The 18,884-nt window shown below is 41.2% G+C and overlaps 1 protein-coding gene and 1 pseudogene across 3 annotated transcripts in view; both read right to left on the minus strand.

The window, feature by feature from the left end:
• Positions 1-18,884, minus strand: part of GALNT13 (polypeptide N-acetylgalactosaminyltransferase 13) — a 962,305-nt gene that overhangs the window by 327,960 nt on the left and 615,461 nt on the right. The window lies entirely within an intron of this gene.
• LOC102412055 overlaps positions 16,303-18,884 on the minus strand; it is a 30,096-nt pseudogene continuing 27,514 nt past the window's right edge.

The following is an 18,884-nucleotide window of genomic DNA, read 5'->3' on the forward strand; positions in this document are numbered from 1 at the left end:
AGAGTGCCTGATGAACTATGCTCAGAGGTTCCTGACATTGCACAGGAGACAGGGATCAAGACCATCCCCTAGAAAAAGAAATGCAAAAAAGCCAAATGGTTGTCTGAGGAGGTCTTACAAATATCTGTGAAATGAAGAGAAGTGAAAAGCAAAGGAGAAAAGGACAGATATACCCATCTGAATGCAGAGTTCCAAAGAATAGCAAGAAGAGATAAGAAAGCCTTCCTAAGTGATCAGTGCAAAGAAATAGAGGAAAACAAAGGAAAGGGAAAGACTAGATATCTCTTCAAGAAAATTAGAGATACCAAAGGAACATTTCATGCAACCATGGGCTCATTAAAAGACAGAAATGGTATGGACTTAACAGAAGCAGAAGATATTAAGAAGAGGTCTCAAGAATACATAGAAGAGCTGTACAGAGAAAGATCTTCATGACCCAGAAAATCACAATGGTGTGATCACTCACCTAGAGCCAGACATCCTGGAATGTGAAGTCAAGTGGGCCTTAGGAATGATCACCACGAACAAAGCTAGTGGAGGTGATGGAATTCCAGTTATTTCAAATCCTGAAAGATGATGCTGTGAAAGTGCTACACTCAATATGCCAGCAAATTTGGAAAACTCAGCAGTGGCCACACAACTGGAAAATGTCAATTTTCATTCCAATCCCAAAGAAAGGCAATGACAAAGAATGCTCAAACTACCGCACAATTGCACTTATCTCACACGCTAGTAAAGTAATGCTTAAAATTCTCCACGCCAGGCTTCAAAAACACATGAACCGTGAGCTTTCAGGTGTTCAAGCTGGTTTTAGAAAAGGTAGAGGAAACAGATCAAATTGCCAACATCTGCTGGTTCATGGAAAAAGCTAGAGAGTTCCAGAAAAACATCTATTTCTGCTTTATTGACCATGCCAAAACTTTTGACTGTCTGGATCACAACAAACTGTGGGAAATTTCCTGTACAAGAGATGGGAATACCTGACCTGTCTCTGAGAAATCTGTATGCAGGTCAGGAAGCAAAATTTAGGACTAGACATGGAACAACAGACTGGTTCCAAATAGGAAAAGGAGTACAAGTCTGTATATTGTCGCCCCTGCTTATTTAACTTATATGGAGAATACATCATGGGAAATCTGGGCTGGATGAAGCACAAGCTGAAATCAATATTGCCAGGAAAAATATCAATAACCTCAGATATGCAGATGACACCACCCTATGGCAGAAAGTGAAGATGAACTAAAGAGCCTTTTGATGAAAGTGAAAGAGGAGAGTGAAAAAGTTTGCTTAAAGCTCAACATTCAGAACACTAAGATCATAGCATCCAGTCCCATCACTTATGGGAAATAGATGGGCAAATAGTGGCAGACTTTATTTTGGGGCGCTCTGAAATCACTGCAGATAGTGACTGTAGCCATGAAATTTAAGACGCTTACTCCTTGGAAGAAAAGTTAAGACCAATACAGACAGCATATTAAAAGCAGAGACTTATTTTGCCAACAAAGGTCCATCTAGTCAAGGCTATGGGTTTTTCAGTAGTCATGTATGGATGTGTCAGTTGTACTATAAAGAAAGTTAGGTGCCAAAAAATTGATGTTTTGAACTATGGTGTTGGAGAAGAAAGGACTGCAAGGAGATTCAACCAGTCCATCCTAAAGGAAATCAGTCCTGAATATCCATTGGAAGGACTGATGTTGAAGCTGAAACTCCAATACTTTGGCCACCTGATGCTAAGAGGTGACTCATTTGAAAAGACCCTGATACTGGGAAAGACTGAAGGTGGGAGAAGGGAACAACAGAGGATGCATGGTTGGATGGCATCACCCAATCAATGGACATGAGTTTGAGTAAACTCTGGGAGTTAGTGATTGACAGCAAGGCCTGGCGTGCTGCAGTCCATGGGGTAGCAAAGATTCAGACACGACTGAGCAACTGAACTGACTGACAGATCTGACTATCAATATTCAGGGTGACTGATAGGGAAGACATGCAAAATTCTGAGTTATTTCTCACTTACCAGTTCCCATGTTTTAGACATTATTTCCTCATTTTGTAGTCTACTTCCTATTTGAAAAGATCCTTATCAACCCTGTCAAATCCAGAAATTTTCAGGGACATTTTGGTCAAGGCTGGTGATACTGAGCACTGGCTTTGTGTATTGGTAGGCAGGTAGACAGCTGCTACTACCACTTCCTTTTAGTGTTCCTATGACCTCAAGGAATTCAGTTTCATCTTTTAGCACCTAACTCATAGAGGTTAACCCAAGAGTAGTAAACAGCCTTGAACAAGCAAGGCATTTTCCTGGTCCATCCAAGGAATGACCAACCATATCTAGGTGGAGGAGTAACAGATATGGTGGCAAGTCATTTAACTGAGAGTTCTCAAGAGCACCGGGTGTCAATTATGGAATGACCTTAATGAACATTATACTCTTAAAACTTACTTTTGAATTATGTGAATGATTATGATGTGAGGGCTGGGAGTATACACAACAAATTCCTAAAAGTTGGGCATTGAGGCAAACTGATGTCTCTAGACTCTTCAGAAGAGAATGGATATTACTGAGATACACGGTATGATGATATCAACATAAAAATCTAGCCCAGTGTTGCCAGATCGATTTTTGGTCTAGTGTCTACAAATATATTTAGCAAATTTTACTTTTTAAATTAGATTTAAGCTTGCAGGAAAAAAATGAGCGGAAAATAGAGAGTTCCCTCTGCAGCCCCAACACTCTCCACACACTCACTCATGGTGTCTTCTATCATTAACCCTTTGCACCAGTACAGTTCAGTTCAGTGACTCAGTCATGTCCGACTCTTTGCAACTCCATGGACTACACACGCCAGGCCTCCCTGTCCAACATCAATTCCCGGAGTTTACTCAAACTCATGTCCATTGAGTTGGTGATGCCATCCAACCATCTCATCCTCTGTCGTCCCCTTCTCCTCCTGCCTTCAATCTTTCCCAGCATCAGGGTATTTTCAAATGAGTCAGCTCTTCGCATCAGGTGGCCAAAGTATCAGTGTGGTACATTTGCTATAACTGCTGAACCAATTTATAGACATCATTATTAACAAATGTACAATGAAATGTATCCACCATTACAGAATCATGTAGAAGAGTTTCATGGCCCTAAAGCCTGATGTTACATCTATTCATCCCTTCGATCCTATCCCCTAATCCCAGGCTACCACTGAATATTTACTGTCTCCATAGTTCTGCCTTTTCCAGAATGTCAAGTACTTGGAATAATATAATACGTATCCTTTTTAGACTGCTTTCTTCGATTTAACATTATGCATTTAAGATTCCTCCATGTTCTTTTGTAGCTTGAGGGCTCATTCTTTTTATCACTGAATAATACTCTGTTGCCTGGATTTAACACAGAGAATTGGTCTTTTTTCAAAAGACGAAAATTCTAGATAATTATAATGTGAAGATTTTTTATTGGTTAAATACTGTTAACTAATTGCTGTTACTGTTGTTTGCCATTCTCTGTGCCTATTAAAACACTGAGTCCTTGGTCGTACTCCCCCAAGTTATGACTCAGTAGATCATAAGGCAGCTCACGAACGTACCTATCTGACGCTTGTCCAGTCGGTGCACGTGCTGCTGTCCCTGGCCCACAATTTGACTAACATTGGTCTAGATTATCCAAACCATAAACACAGCCTATGAAAAATTTTTAGATAACATTAACTCACTGACAGTATTTTCATGAAGGGTTTTTCCTTAGCTTTAGCTGATATGTTAAATGAGACATAATGGACACTACTTTACAACATCCACTTTATTTTAGGGGAATATGAATACAACAGTAACTGTAATAGAAGCACTACAAAATAAAGAAACATCACCAGAATCATTTCCCCTATTCCATTTTATACAAAACCATTCACACAATTGCCCTTCATGGATCACAGCCTTGGTGTAGCAAAGGGGCTTGGCAAGAAGGCCAAGTGGTTTCAAAAGAGATTTTAGCAGGAAAGAAAGGAAGTGAAAACCAAGGGAGAAAGGGAAAGATATACCCAACTGAATGCAAAGTTCCAGAGAACAGCAAGAGATGAGAAGGCCTTTTTAATGAACAATGCAAAGAAATAGAGAAAAATAATAGAACTGGAAAAACTAGAGGACGCTTTGAGAAAACTGCAGATATTAAGGGAAAATTTCACAAAGGATGGGCATGACAAAGGACATAAATGGTAAGGATCTAACAGAAATAGAAGAGATTAAGAAGAGGTGTCAAGAATACACAGAAGAATTATATAAAAATGTCCTAATGACCGAGATAACTACAATGCTGTGGTAACTCACCTAGAGCCAGACATCCTCGAGTGTGAAGTCAAATGGGATTTAGGAAGAATTACTAGGAACAAAGCTACCAGAGGTCATGGAATTCCAGCTGAGCTATTTCACATCCTGAAAGGTGATGATGTTAAAGTGCTGCACTCCATCTGTCAGCAAATTTGGAAACTTCAGCTGGAAAAGGTCAGTTTTCATTTTAATCCCCCAAAATGGCAATGTTCACATGCTGGCATTTCACATGCTGGCAAAGTTATGCTCAAAATCCTTCAAGCTAGGCTTCATCAGTAAGTGAACCAAGAACTTCCAGATGCAGAAGCTGGTTTTAGAAAAGGTAGAAGAACTAGAGATCAACTTGGATCATGGAGAGAGCAAGGGAGTTTCAGAAAAACTTCTTCATTGACTACACTAAAGCCTTTTACTGTGTAGATCACAACAAACTTCTTTGTTTGGAAAATTCTTTGGAATTTTCTTAAAGAGATAATTTGGAAAATATCTCTTTGGAAAATTTTTAAAGAGATAGGAATATCAGACCACCTTACCTGTCGCCCAAGAAACTGTATGTAGGTCAAGAAGCAACACTTAGAATTGGAAATAGAACAATGGGCAGGTTCAAAATTGGGAAAGGAGTACATCAAGGCTGTATGTTGTCACCCTGCTTATTTACCTTATATGTAGAGTACATTATGAGAAACGCTGGGCTGGATGAACCACAAGGTGGAATCAAGATTGCCAGGAGAAATATCAATAACCTTAGATAATGCAGATGACACAACCCTTATGATAGAAAGCGAAGAGAAACTAAAGAGCCTCTTGATGAGGATATAAGGTGAGAGTGAAAGGCTGGCTTAAAACTCAACATTCAAAAAACTAAGATTGTGGCATCCAGTCCCATCACTTTATGGCAAATAGATGGGGAAAAGGGGGAAACAGTGACAGACTTTATTTTCTTGGGCTCCAAAATCACTGCAGATGGTGACTGCAGGCATGAAATTAAAAGAGAGTTGCTCTTTGGAAGAAAAGCTATGACAAATATAGACAGCGTATTAAAAAGCAGAGACATCACTTTGCTGACAAAGGTCCATCTAGTCAAAGCTATGGTTTTTCCAGTATTCATATACAGATGTGAGAGCTGGACCATAAAGAGGGTTGAGCGCCAAAAAACTGATGCTTTTGAAATGTGCTGGAGAAGACTATTGAGAGTCCCTTGGACTGCAAGGAGATCAAACCAGTCAATCCTAAAGGAGATCAACCCTGAATATTCATTGAAAGGACTGATGCTGAAGCTGAAGCTCCAGTACTTTGGCTACCTGATGTAAAGAACTGATTCATTGGAAAAGACCCTGATGCTGGAAAAATTGAAGACAGGAGGAAAAGGGGATGGCAGAGGATGAGATGGTTGGATAGCATCACCAATTCAATGGATATGAGTTACAGCAAACTCCAGGAGACAGTGGAGGACAGGGAAGCCTGGTATGCTACAGTCCATGGGGCTGGAAAGAGTCAGACATGACTGAGTGACTGAACCACCTCTCAGAGGAATAACTTACACAAAGTTTCCTATTGTGGGTTTCTATTACTCCAAAAGGAGTCTATGGATATAAATCAGAGTTTCATAAACTTGGATATGCACATTTCCAAATGAGACCCAGCATTTACTAATCATAAATATAAGTAACAAACTATGAACATATTATAGTACCTGTGACTTTGACACTAATAGTACTCACAAATACTTTCATAAGCTTATCATAATTGCAGGTATCTGGGATTATCTATACTTAGCACTATTTTGAAATTATGGTAGTTGTTAAAAGTATCTTCAGACAGTAGTAATATGGCAGCACATATTATCCTATTACAAAATTTATTTTAAAATAGTTTCGTGAGTATTTTTCTATTTAACTGCCTTCTTTTTCCTCTTCATATTTTGTACATTCTGAGAAAGGAGCCATGTGTTTAACCAGATATCCAAAGGAATCCTTGACACCGCAAGTTTAAGAAAGCCTGAAGAACTTGGTAAAAATATTTTTCCTGTTCCAAGTTAGCCCAAAGGGTCCACTGTCTTGAAGTATTCCATCTAGAATAGTTCTCATTCCTGCCGTTTGATTACTTTTACATTTGGTGTGTACTTTAGACATATGACTATTCAGACAATAGACCCAGGTCTTTCTGAATGAATCTCCATATGTCAAGGTGTCATGCCATATCAACAATGTGAGTCCCTATAAATTGATTTGACCAGAGTACTGATCAGGAGAATAACTAATATTAACAGGTTAGCTATTCCACACCCAGATATATTTACTACATAAAACAAATTTCCCCAAAAGTGAGAAGTTAAAAGTAAAAAGTTTCAAATTATTAAATTCCTAATGATGTCAGAGATTTTTTTTGTATGAATATGCAGAAGTTTGGCTCACGAGTTCTTTTCAAATACTGAATTTACAACTTCTCTAGTCAAACTAACAAAATGATAGGAAATATTAATACTATTTGCTTAGGAAAAAGATAATCATTATTACAACCAAATTAAAATCAAATAATATCAGCTCAAGTTTTCATAAGAACTCATGATAAATATCTTTTTAATAAGTAGAGACTTTTTATTCAAGTGTATTGGAAGTAATATGACAAGAAGAATCTTATTTCCCCAAGACTAAAAACATTTCCTTATGATAATAGATATGCAGCCAGAAAAGTATGGTGATGATATATTATAGTCAATAATAAAAAATGAGAGGTAAAAAGAACAAAATAAAATCCCATTTTCACAAGTGCTTAGAATTTCCCAAAAGTTTCAGCTTTATTCTCAATCTCAAATCTAAAACGTTTGTATCGGAAAAGTCACCTTACATAGAGGATAAAATATGTAAGTTATGCCATCGAGGAAATCTAATAAAAGCCAAACATTTTTACTGGTTTTGGTTAAAAACATCCTTTGACTGGAAAGGATTATTTTAGACAAGTTTTCAAGTTTTATGTGTGTCTACTCCATTAAATCCTTTCCAACATGCTCACAGAACTGTGTGAAAGCTTAGACAATCCTAAGATTTATTTCTCTGAATTTCTTACTTAATAGTACTCCCTACACCCCATATTTCCCTTATTTCTCAGCCTTCTTCACACTACAGATTGGTATGTGCTTTCTGTGTGGCCCCACAGATGTTGTGCTCTAGGCTTGGGCTGTGCATCCTAGCTCAGACATTGATTGTAACTGCCCCACTCCACATCCCTTAACATGGACACTAGTATGTGATAAAAGTTTTGCAGATACTGAGGTATCATCTAGCTACCCTTCAATCATTCAATCTATCAGTGAAGATACTGAGTCTGCACAGTTTCAAGGTATCTTAAATTCCCTTCCTGAATATGACAAGCTAAGAAAATCATACACTGTGAACTTGTACCAATTAGGCCTATCTAATTTAAGTTCAAAGAAGATTTTTATTGGGAATGGTCATTTGAAACTGACCCAAACAATTCTTTTAAGTTATATAAAATGCAGCTTTTAGGAATCCAGATTCACAGTTGATACTCAAACTGGAGGTTAAGTAAAGTAAAAACTCATTTGCTTAACATTCTATGTATATGTATGCATTTGTGTATTTCATGGTATATTAAACACAAATATAATGTCTACTAAAACAATGAAGTCACAGATGGAAAGTGAGGGCAACTAATTAATAAGAAACTTCTAGCAAAGTTATCATCACCCACAATTTACTATCATTTCCACAAATGGATTATATAATTAGTGATTCACAGCAGGCCAGAAGTAAACTGTCAAGTGGAATAATCTCGAAATAGCTGATAAAACAAGCTGTGAAGCTGAGAAACAGTTTAACACTTATGTGTTCCTACTTCACTGGTGCTTGCCTTAATAATACATAAGCTTCTATTTCAAAGTCAAGGACCTCAGAGTGTTCAAAATGGACAGACACTTTGGAGTCAAGAAAATAGCTTCATAGCCTGCCCATATCTTCAAGTTATACACTATATTATCTGTAAAGTCAATTAACCTCTTTGAATTTTGCTTCTCCCATCTGTGAAATGGGATTGCTATCTGACTTGGGAACTGGTGTGCTGTTTTGAAATTCCTTTGAAATATAGCTTGTGGAACCATTTTATAGACTGAAAGCATGAAAATGACAAAGTAGATATTATACATTAGTATATTTCAAGTTACAGAGAAATGGTAGGAGGCAAGTGGGATTGAGGACAAGTTCCTAGAATAGCAGGTATAGTATTAACTCTTCTCATCCTACTCTGTGATTGAGAATTTTTTAAGGAGTGGTTGGAGTTCCTCTGCATGGGAAGGAATGTTTAGAAGACTCCTTCCAAGCCCTGTATGTAGTTGTTCATTGTGCAAAGAATTTCTAACCTTAGTAGTCACTTCTTTCAGCCAGGAGAAGGAAATTAACAATGGCTGAGTGTCTAAGAAGGCCAACCAGATACTATATGATTTAAAGTATTATTTTTGATCAACAACTGAACAATTGAGAAAAGAGAGGCTAAGAAAGTTGAAGTAAAATACCCAAGGTGCAACTACTGCTTGTTCCAATTTGGAGTTGAATAAAGCCTCTGAATCCAAAGATTTTCCAGCAAAACTACACAAATTGTTCTGCAACTGTCATATATTAAATCAAATTTTTCTTCCTTTTAACCTTCTGTGCTGGATATTTTTATGTCGGAATTCATTACAAGGTCATTTTATTATTTAATCATTTAGGGGTAATATAGAATGACATCACAAGGAAAATGTAATAATCAGTTCAATTCAGTCCCTCAGCTGTGTCTGACACTTCATGACCCCATGGACTGCAGCATGCCAGGCTTCCCTGTACATCACCAACTCCCGGAGCTTGCTCAAACTTATGTCCATCGAGTTGATGGTGCCATCCAACCATCTCATCCTCTGTTGTCCACATCTCCTCCTGCCTTCAATCTTTCCCAGCATCAGGGTCTTTTCAAATGAGTCAGCTCTTCACATCAGGTGGCCAAAGTATTGGAGTTTCAGTTTCAACATCAGTCCTTCCAATGAATATTCAGGACTGGTTTCCTTTAGGATGGACTGGTTGGATCCCCTTGCAGTCCAAGGGACTCTCAAGAGTCTTCTCCAACACCACAGTTCAAAAGTATCAATTCTTCCTCGTTCAGCTTTGTTTATAGTCCGACTCTGACATCCATACGTGACTACTGGAAAAACCATAGTTTTGACTAGACGGTCCTTTGTCAACAAAGTAAGTCTCTGCTTTTTAATATGCTATCTAGATTGGTCATAGCTTTTCTTTCAAGGAGCAAGCATCTTTTAATTTCATGGCTGCAGTCACCATCTGCAGTGATTTTGGAGCCCAAGAAAATAAAGTCTGTCACTGTTTCCATTGTTTCCCGACCTATTTGCCATGAACTGATAGGACTGGATGCCATGATATAGTTTTTAGAATGTTGAGTTTTAAGCCAGCTTTTTCACTCTCCTCTTTCACTTTCATCAAGAGGCTCTTCAGTTCCTCTTCACTTTCTGCTATAAGTGTGGTGTCATCTACATATCTAAGGTTATTGATATTTCTCCCGGCAATCTTGATTCCAGTTTGTGCTTCATTCAACCTTGCATTTCACATTATGTAATCTGCATATAAGTTACATAAGCAGGGTGACAATATACAGCCTTGACATATTCCTTTCCCAGTCTGTTGTTCCATGTCCATGTTACGTCCAAGCAACAGAAGTAACTGTTGCTTCTTGACCTGCATACAGATTTCTCAGGAGGCAGGTAAGGTGTTCTTGTATTCCCATCTCATTAAGAATTTTCCACAGTTTGCTGCGATCTACACAGTCAAAGGCTTTGGTGCAATCAATAAAGCAGAAAGTGAAGTGAAAGTGAAGTCGCTCAGTCATGTCCAATTCTTTATGACACCATGGACTGTAGCCTACCAGGCTTCTCCATCCATGGGATTTTCCAGGCAAGAATACTGGATTGGGTTGCCATTTCCTTCTCCATGTTTTTATAAAATATAAAATGACATCACAAGGAAAATGTAATAATACCCAGATATTGTTCCAGTACCTTAGCATATTTATTTTTGCATATTCGGCTCATTCAAATCTCCTCACAATCTTAAAATATAGGCATTATTATTATTTTCATATTACAGATGAGAGAAAAAATCTGTGTCATTAGCCACTATGCTATGCTGCCTCTCTGGCAGGGGCAGTAGAGTTATAATAACTATGAGATTTATTGTCCATACTGGGCTGTTAATAATTATTCCAGGCAGTAGGTATAGACTTGAGTCAATCAAATATTTGGCCACCATTAACCAAGTGGATAGCTATCCAGAATATCCTATACATTCTCACTGATCATATTCTTGGGGACCTATCAGTTAAAAAATACATCTTTTCCCTTCTGACTTACTTCACTCTGTATGACACTCTCTATGTTAATCCACATCTCTATAAATGATCCAATTTTGTTCTTCTTTATGGCTGAGTAATATTCCATTGTGTACATGCCACATCTTCTTTACCTATTCCTCTGTGATAGACATCTATGTTGCTTCCATGTCTTGGCTATATACACTATTCATAATATGTATAAAATAGGTAGCTAATGAAAACATACTGTATAGCACAGGGGACTCTACTTAATGAACTGTCACAACTTGAATGGGAAGGAAGTCCAAAAGAGGGGGAGATATATATACTTACGTGGCTGATTCATTTTCTGTACAGTAGAAAGTAACACAACATTGTAAAGCAACGACACTCCAATAAAAGTTAATTAAAAAAATAAGCAAATAAAACTACAGCTTTTCTGTGACTCAAGTCAGACAATACAAAAAACGGTTTTTGGAATCTGAATCTTGGATTGCCTAAGAGTTAGGTGACTTCATTCATTCTAGAAGTTTTGCTTCTGCTCCCCAGATCTCTAGATACACCTGGGTTCCTACACATTCAGACATTCACTTCTTCCTCTTCCCATGGAGTGTGTTACCTCATATACTATAAATATATTTACCATTTGTTTCAGTTATAAATGGCTTCTCATCCTTGAAACCAAAGAAAACTTGTTGGTACAAAGGTCAACCTGGAGGACTGCTTCTATACCATGAAAGTTGTGTATCAGCTACAATCAGCATCTCAAGTCCTTGTAAACCTTAAACAGATTTTGCAAACCTAGAAGAACACCTTTGGGACTCATGGCATCACCGACTCCATGGACGTGAGTTTGAGTGAACTCTGGGAGTTGGTGATGGACAGGAAGGCCTGGCGTGCTGCGATTCATGGGGTCGCAAAGAGTCGGACACGACTGAGCGACTGAACTGAACTGAATTGAACTAGGGTAGGTTGGTATTTTCATTGTCTTTTGGCTACTGTAACAAATCACATGAATGTAGTGGCTTAAAACAGCACAAATGTATCCTTTTCGAGTTCTGGAAGCTGGAAATCTCAAATTAAGTTTTATTAGGCTGAAGTCAAGGTGTCAGCAGTGCTGGCTTCTTCTGCAGACTCTGCGGGGAGAACCCACCTCTTTGCCTTTTCTAGCCTGGAAAGGCTCTTGCAGTCTTTGACTTGTAAACCTCCCTCCACTGTCAACCTGCATCCCTCTAGTCTCTGCTTCCATTATCACATGGCCTTCTCTCTCACGCTGACTCTTCCTGCACCCTCTTACCCTGGGACCACACACATAATCCAGGATAATCTCCCCATCTCAATATACATTTAATTACATCCACAAAGTCCTTTTTGCTATACAAGATGATATTCACAGGTTCTGGGGATTTGGATGTAGACATACATACAGACAGACAGGGGAATAACACCATTCCGCCTACTAAAGGTGGTAACTTAATGAAACACTATGGACATAAAGATCATTGGAAAAAGCTACTTCCAAACAGAAACAAAATTGTTTTATCTATAAATTCCAGATTATCCATTATATTTATACAGATTCATCAGAAGTTAACACTTATCTTTCATAATTGTTTTGTTTTAAACTTCATTTAATGACTAAAGTTAAGAGTTTTAAATAAAATTTATTGGAATGCCTGATATGGTATGAGCAGATACAGAGTTGAGAATGAGATTTTTAAAGATACATACACACACGTGTGTGTGTGCTCAGTTGTCTCTGTCTCTTTATGACCCCATGGACTGCCAGACTTCTCTGTCCATGGAGTTTTCCAGGCAAGAATACTGGAGTGGGTTGCCATTTCCTATTTTAGGAGATTGAATGGAAGCTGCATCTCCTGTGTCTCCAGGTGGATTCTTTACCACTGCCTCACCTGGGAAGCAATTTCTTATGAATTTGGTTAAGAACCAAATATGAGGTTGGTTGAATTTGGTTAAAAACCAGGTATGAGGTTTCATCACTGAACATAATGGGTGCTATGATGTGCTCCCTAGATTTTTCAACCAGGGGAGGAAGCAAATAAACAAACATCTAAACCACTTGAATGCTGCCAGAAAACACCTCAATTGCCAGGCTGGCTTTCAAGACTGTGTTGAGGGAAGAGAGATAATTTTCTCAGTGGCGTGCCTTCTTCCTAAGGTACCTGTATTCAGTGGTGGGTCAATCCATGGGTCAGTGATCTGGCCCACTTGTGCCAATCTGGGACCATTTTAAAAGTGCATTCTATCTTCAAACTCTCCCCCATAGGATTGCCTGAAGCTTCAGACATCACAGCTCAACTCAATGATGTACTGGAGCTGGTTGGTACCAGCACATTAGAGCTGATCTGTGCATCACATTCAGTGATGCCAAGTATGTACCTTAAAATCTGCCACAATAAGAGTATTTTCACTATGGGAAAGAACAAACAATATAAATCAGGACTTTAAAAATATCATTATTATTTCAGAGAACCATATATTAAACGTCTATCAGCAAACTACTGGGATTTTCCATCTGCACAATCCTGCTTATTTCTCTTCCTGCCCAAAGATACTAATCCCAAGAATACTAATAAACCTGCTGTAAAAACAACCCATCTTCAATTCAGACTTCAAAAAATTACATTCTCAAAAACTCTATAAGTAACCAATGAGAACCTACTGAATAATACTCAATGCTCTATGGTGGCCTGAATGGAAAAGAAATGCAAATGGGGAGGGGCAGATATATGTACACTTATAGCTGGTTCACTTAGCTGTACAGCAGAAACTAACATTGTAAAGCAACTGTACTCCAATAAAATAGAATTAAAAATAACACAATAGCACGAAAGAAATTCAGTCACTAACATAATGAGCCATCAACCTCAATACTTAAGAACTTTCTGGAAATAAGGATATGTAGTTTATAAAACTACAATATAACAATTAAAATAAATTAGAATTGATCCATTCCTACCATTTAATCCTCAGACTAGTCAGATTTCACCAATTGTTCTAGTAATACCTTTACAGCAAAAGGCTCAAGTTCAAATGCATGAGTTGCATGTGACTGTCATGTCTCATTAGGCTCTTCAAACTCTGCCAGTCCTTGACTTCCATGACCTTGACATTTGCAAGTTTACTGACCAGTTTTTGTTGTTGATGTTGTTGCTGAATGTCCTTCAGTGCAGATATGTTTAATGTCTCTCATGATTAGATTCAAATTATGCATCTCTGGCAGGAATATTGAATAAGATGCTACACACTATCAGGTGGGGCAAGATTTTACTCATTGTATTGCTGACAGTGTTCACTTTTATCACTTAAGACAGTGGCCTCTATTTTAGCTTTGTAATTAACTGTCTTTGTTCAGAAGACTGTTAAAGCTGTTTAGATGTCCCATTGCTCACCAAAATGTTTCTCATTCATTTATTCATAGCAATATAGACTAATGGAATCTTATTTTTTCATTAGTCTGTAATTCATCCACATCATTATTTATTTTGATGCTCAATTTGTCCCAAATTTGGTTTGTTGGAGCCCCTGTACCTTGGCTTCTATATCCTCCATCATTCATTATGCTCTCAGGTACAAGATGTTCTAAAGTCATTCATATGTTCACTGACCCAAGATAGCAATCAGGCATTTCTCTAAGGATCTGATTCCAGTAGATTTATTAAGAAATTCAAGATATAGGTGCAGGAATGTTCACTGTTATTGGGATGTCATTGTTTCCAAGCCCTCTCAGTGGATAGAAGTATAGGAATATCTGTGTGTGTGGTATGTGTGTGTACACATACTCAAACATATATAATGCATGGATACACTATTTTAAAAATGTTTTTAATCTGTTATTCTTTCTATAATAGAACCTAGAAGTCAATATTGATATTCCCAGCTCCATTTTAATTCCACAGGGTTCGTTCTAAAATTTCCTTTCCATGTTTTATCTTCCTTTTTGACAGCAAGTATCCTGATTTGCTCAATCAATCCCACTGTATGAAACCAATCTTCCATCCCCTCTGCCATCTTCTCCCCACTACACATGATTTCTGAAACTCAGCATAGGGTGCCTCCCCAACCCTATGTGGCCAGCTTCCTGTCATCCTATCCTGCTCTGGCCTGCGGTTCTGGACTACCCTGCCACCCAGCAGCCCCCCATCACCTTCAGTTCAGTTCAGTCCCTCAGTCATGTCCGACTCTTTGCTACCCCGTGGACTGCAGCATACCAGGCCTCCTTGTCCATCACCAACTCCCAGAGTTTACTCACACTCATGTCCATTGAGCCGGTGATGCCATCCAACTATCTCACCCTCTGTTATCCCCTTCTCCTCCTGCCTTCAATCTTTCCCAGCATCAGGGTCTTTTCAAATGAGTCAGTTCTTCACATCAGGTGGCCAAAGTATTAGAATTTCAGCTTCAGCATCAGTCCTTCCAATGAATATTCAGGATTGATTTCCATTATGATGGACTGGTTGGATCTCCTTGTAGTCCAAGGGATGCTCAAGAGTCTTCTCCAACACCACAGTTCAAAAACATCAATTCTTCGGCACTCAGCCTTCTTTATAGTCCAACTCTCACATCCATACATGACTACTGGAAAAAACATAGCTTTGACTGGATGGACCTTTGTTGGCAAAGCAATGTTTCTGCTTTTAATATGCTGTCTAGCTTGGTCACAACTTTTCTTCCAAGGAGCAAGTGTCTTTTAATTTCATGGCTGCAGTGATTTTGGAGCCCCCCAAAATAAAATCTGTCACTGTTTCCCCTGTTTTCCCATCTATTTGCCATGAAGTGATGGGACCAGATGCCATGATCTTAGTTTCTAAATGTTAAGTTTTTTGTTCTTTTTTTTAACCATTAGGTTATGATGATTAGTGACTTGCATTGCCATAAGCATCTGTAGGGGGCATATAATAAATATATGAGAATAAACATCTTTGGAAGAATGTGTCTGTGACATATCTGGATTAGCTAGGTGGTCAAGATTGCATGTGATTTTATTATTGCATGCTTTTCTCTTTGTGTGTGACAATACGTGTAACCATATGAGAGAAGGTGTCTGTGCAGAGTCCACTAGGAAGAAGGAGGTGCAAGCCCCTCCTCACAAGTGGCTTTCAGAGCCACTCTCAGGAAGCTGGGGTAGACCAGGAAGGAACTGAAGCCTGTGGGTGCATATGCATTGAGCACAGGTGAGAAAAAATGACCCCACAACCCCAGAAAGGCCAGGACAAAAGAGGCTGGTGGGTGAGGGGTGCTGTCTCACCTAGGCAGAGAGTGAGCCTGGGACAGGAGCATCAGGGTGCAGTGTCCCAGTGATTTCAAGGGCTGAGCTTGCCAAATGCTTGTCCTGGAAACCAGCCGGAGTGCCTCTCTGCCTCGAAAAGGAAACCTCAGCCAGCCTTGTTGGACCAGGTTGGGGCTAAAGTTCCACCCCTTCATCCACCAGCAAATCAGGAGTTCCCTTCCTCCTGTCCATCTGATGTGAGGTCCTAAAGCCCCAAGCTGGTGGCTGGGGGACGAGTATGTGGAACAAGTGATGAGCTCCTAAGGGCACAGTCTGGAGCAGATGGCAGTGCCCCCTGTCCCTTGGAGAAGAGCTGTGTGAGGCTGGCAGTCTGGGCAGACCTTGGGAGGGTGGCAGAGATGAAGTGGGGCCAGGATGTCCCCTAGGCCCAGTCCCAGGCCAGGGCTGGTGGTGCTAGGCCAGGGACTGGATGTAGGGGTGGCCCTGAGGCTATAGGGAGGCACTCTGGCTCCACTAGGCGTAGAACTCCTCTTGCTTGTCAGGCTTCTGGTATGTGACGCTTGCCTGATTGGGCTCCTCCAACGTGTAGGTGCCCTCGTCCTTCTTCTTCACGCCATAGATGAGCAGTATGACCAGGAAAGTGGCAAAGAGGGTGCTTACAACCCCACCCACAATCACAGCTACGAGCACCTTCTTCCACTCCAGGATGCTCTTCTGGGAAAGCTGAGCCCCCGAGCTGCCTGAGTCAACAGCACTGTCCAGGAGGCCAGGGCCTGGGTGGGCACCCTTGGGCAGCATCCCGGGTAGAGGTGATGGCTTGGCTGCGGCCCCACCCACAGCCACCACCTCATTGGCTGTGTGTGGCTGTGTGGCCTCTTGCTCTGACAGCTCAAAGTCCCCACTGGGTCCCCCGCTCACTGGCATCTCTGGCTCATCCTGGATGGTGGTTGGGAAGGACTCTGGAGTTGGGGTCTGAGCCACCTCCATGGGTCCATGGGCCGTGGTCCCCAGGGGCAGGGTGCTCTTCTCAGTGATGTCAGGCTTCTGGGTGGTAGCCGGTCTAGGAAGGGCCCTTGGCCTGGAGGTAGCTGTGCTGACCAGCCTGGGCGTTGGGGGCCTCTGTGTCCAAGACAGCCACTATGGTGGGAGGTGAGGGCACCGCTGGGGTGGTGGCCCATAGGCTGTGGCCGCTGTGGTCAGTGGAAGAGGCAGAAGCCTACTTACACCCATGGTCCTTATGACAGAGGTGGTGGCCACGACGGGGGCGCCGCAGAGATGCTGGGGATGGCAGTGGCCACTGTGGCGGGCACTGTGGCCACTGTTGGGGCCCCTGTGGTGTGTCAGTGGTGGTAGCTGTAGGAGTGGAGATGGTGGTGGCTCTCTAGCTGGGCTCTGGCACCTCTGTCACCAGTCGGGGGCTGGTGGCTGGCTTCGGGGTGGGGTGCTCAGAGGGAGCTCATCAAACTGGGTGCCCACAGGCTGGATGTCCATGGTGGGCAGCACAGCGGGTGTGGTGGACATTGCCAGGGCAACATCTGGGCTGAACCGCATGGCTGCCTCAATGCCTGACTGCTGCTTAAAGTAGCCAGAGCCAGACCTGGAGTAGAGGTCGTCCAGCTCATCATCAGGGAAGGAGTCATCATCCCCAGAGTTCTCAAGGTCCACGGGCCTCTCGAAATTCTCACTGTGCCAGCACTGGGCCCCCGCGGCGCGCCTCACCAGCAGCAGCAGGAGCGGAGCCAGAGCAACCCGCAAGCCCCGGGCGCCAGCCGGGTGGGCGGCCCCGGCGTCCTGTGGCGGCCCTGGCTTCTTGGCGGAGGTGGAGGCGGCGGCGCGGTCCGGCGCACTCTGGGTCGGGGCTTGGCTCACTGCTTTTACACTTCACTCTTCTCTCCTCTTTTACATTCACCAAGAGGCTCTTTAGTTCTTCTTTGCTTTCTGCCATAAGGGTGGTGTCATCTGCCTATCTGAGGTTATTTATATTTTTCCCGGAAATCTTGATTCCAGCTTGTGTTCCATCCAGCCCAGCATTTCTCATCTGAATATAAGTTAAATAAGCAGAGTGCCAATGTACAGCCTTGACGTACTCCTTTCTCTATTTGGAACCAGTCTGTTGTTCCATGTTCAGTTCTAACCATTGCTTCCTGAGATTTCTCAAGAGGCAGGTCAGGTGGTCTAGAATTCCCATCTTTTTAAGAATTTTCCACAGTTTGTTGTGATCCACACAGTCAAAGGCTTTGGTATTGTCAATAAAGCAGAAGTAGTTGTTTTTCTGGAACTCTCTTGCTTTCTTGATGATCCAGCAGATGTTGGCAATTTGATCTCTGGTTCCTCTGCCTTTTCTAAATCCAGCTTGAACATGTAGAAGTTCACGGTTCACATACTATTGAAGCCTGGCTTGGAGAATTTTGAGCATTAGTTTGCTGGCGTGTGAGATGAGTGCAACTGGCAGTTTGAGCATTCTTTGGCATTGCCTTTCTTTGGGATTTCTTTGGAAACCTGACCTTTTCCAGTCCTGTGGCCCCCTCAACTTACTGAGGATCCAACATCCTGCCCTAAGCCAGCTTCTGCATAGAAACCTACTCATCCCACTTGGACTCTCCTCATACATTGATATCCTGGAGATTTGACTTGGCTATGAAACCTAAACAGGCTGTCCCCCATGTGAAAGCACCCTTCCCCTCACTCAGGCACTATCCATTCTTGATAGCTCTCCTATGGGGATGATGTTTTCTTAGTGCTGTTCACATTCTGAGATGCTATTCCAGGCCACCTTCCCTGGGATTGCCATCTAGACTTACACAGCTCTTGATATCCCATACAAGTGCTCTTTGCCATGATGCCTTTCTTCTCACCCTGTTTGGGCTCTGCTGCTCATGTGGTTGCTTGTCCTGTACCCTACAGGTTCTGATACCCAGTGCTTACTAGGACCCCCTTCTCATCTTGCATG

This window comes from Bubalus bubalis, chromosome 2 (assembly GCF_019923935.1).
Source record: "Bubalus bubalis isolate 160015118507 breed Murrah chromosome 2, NDDB_SH_1, whole genome shotgun sequence".
NCBI lineage: Eukaryota > Metazoa > Chordata > Mammalia > Artiodactyla > Bovidae > Bubalus > Bubalus bubalis.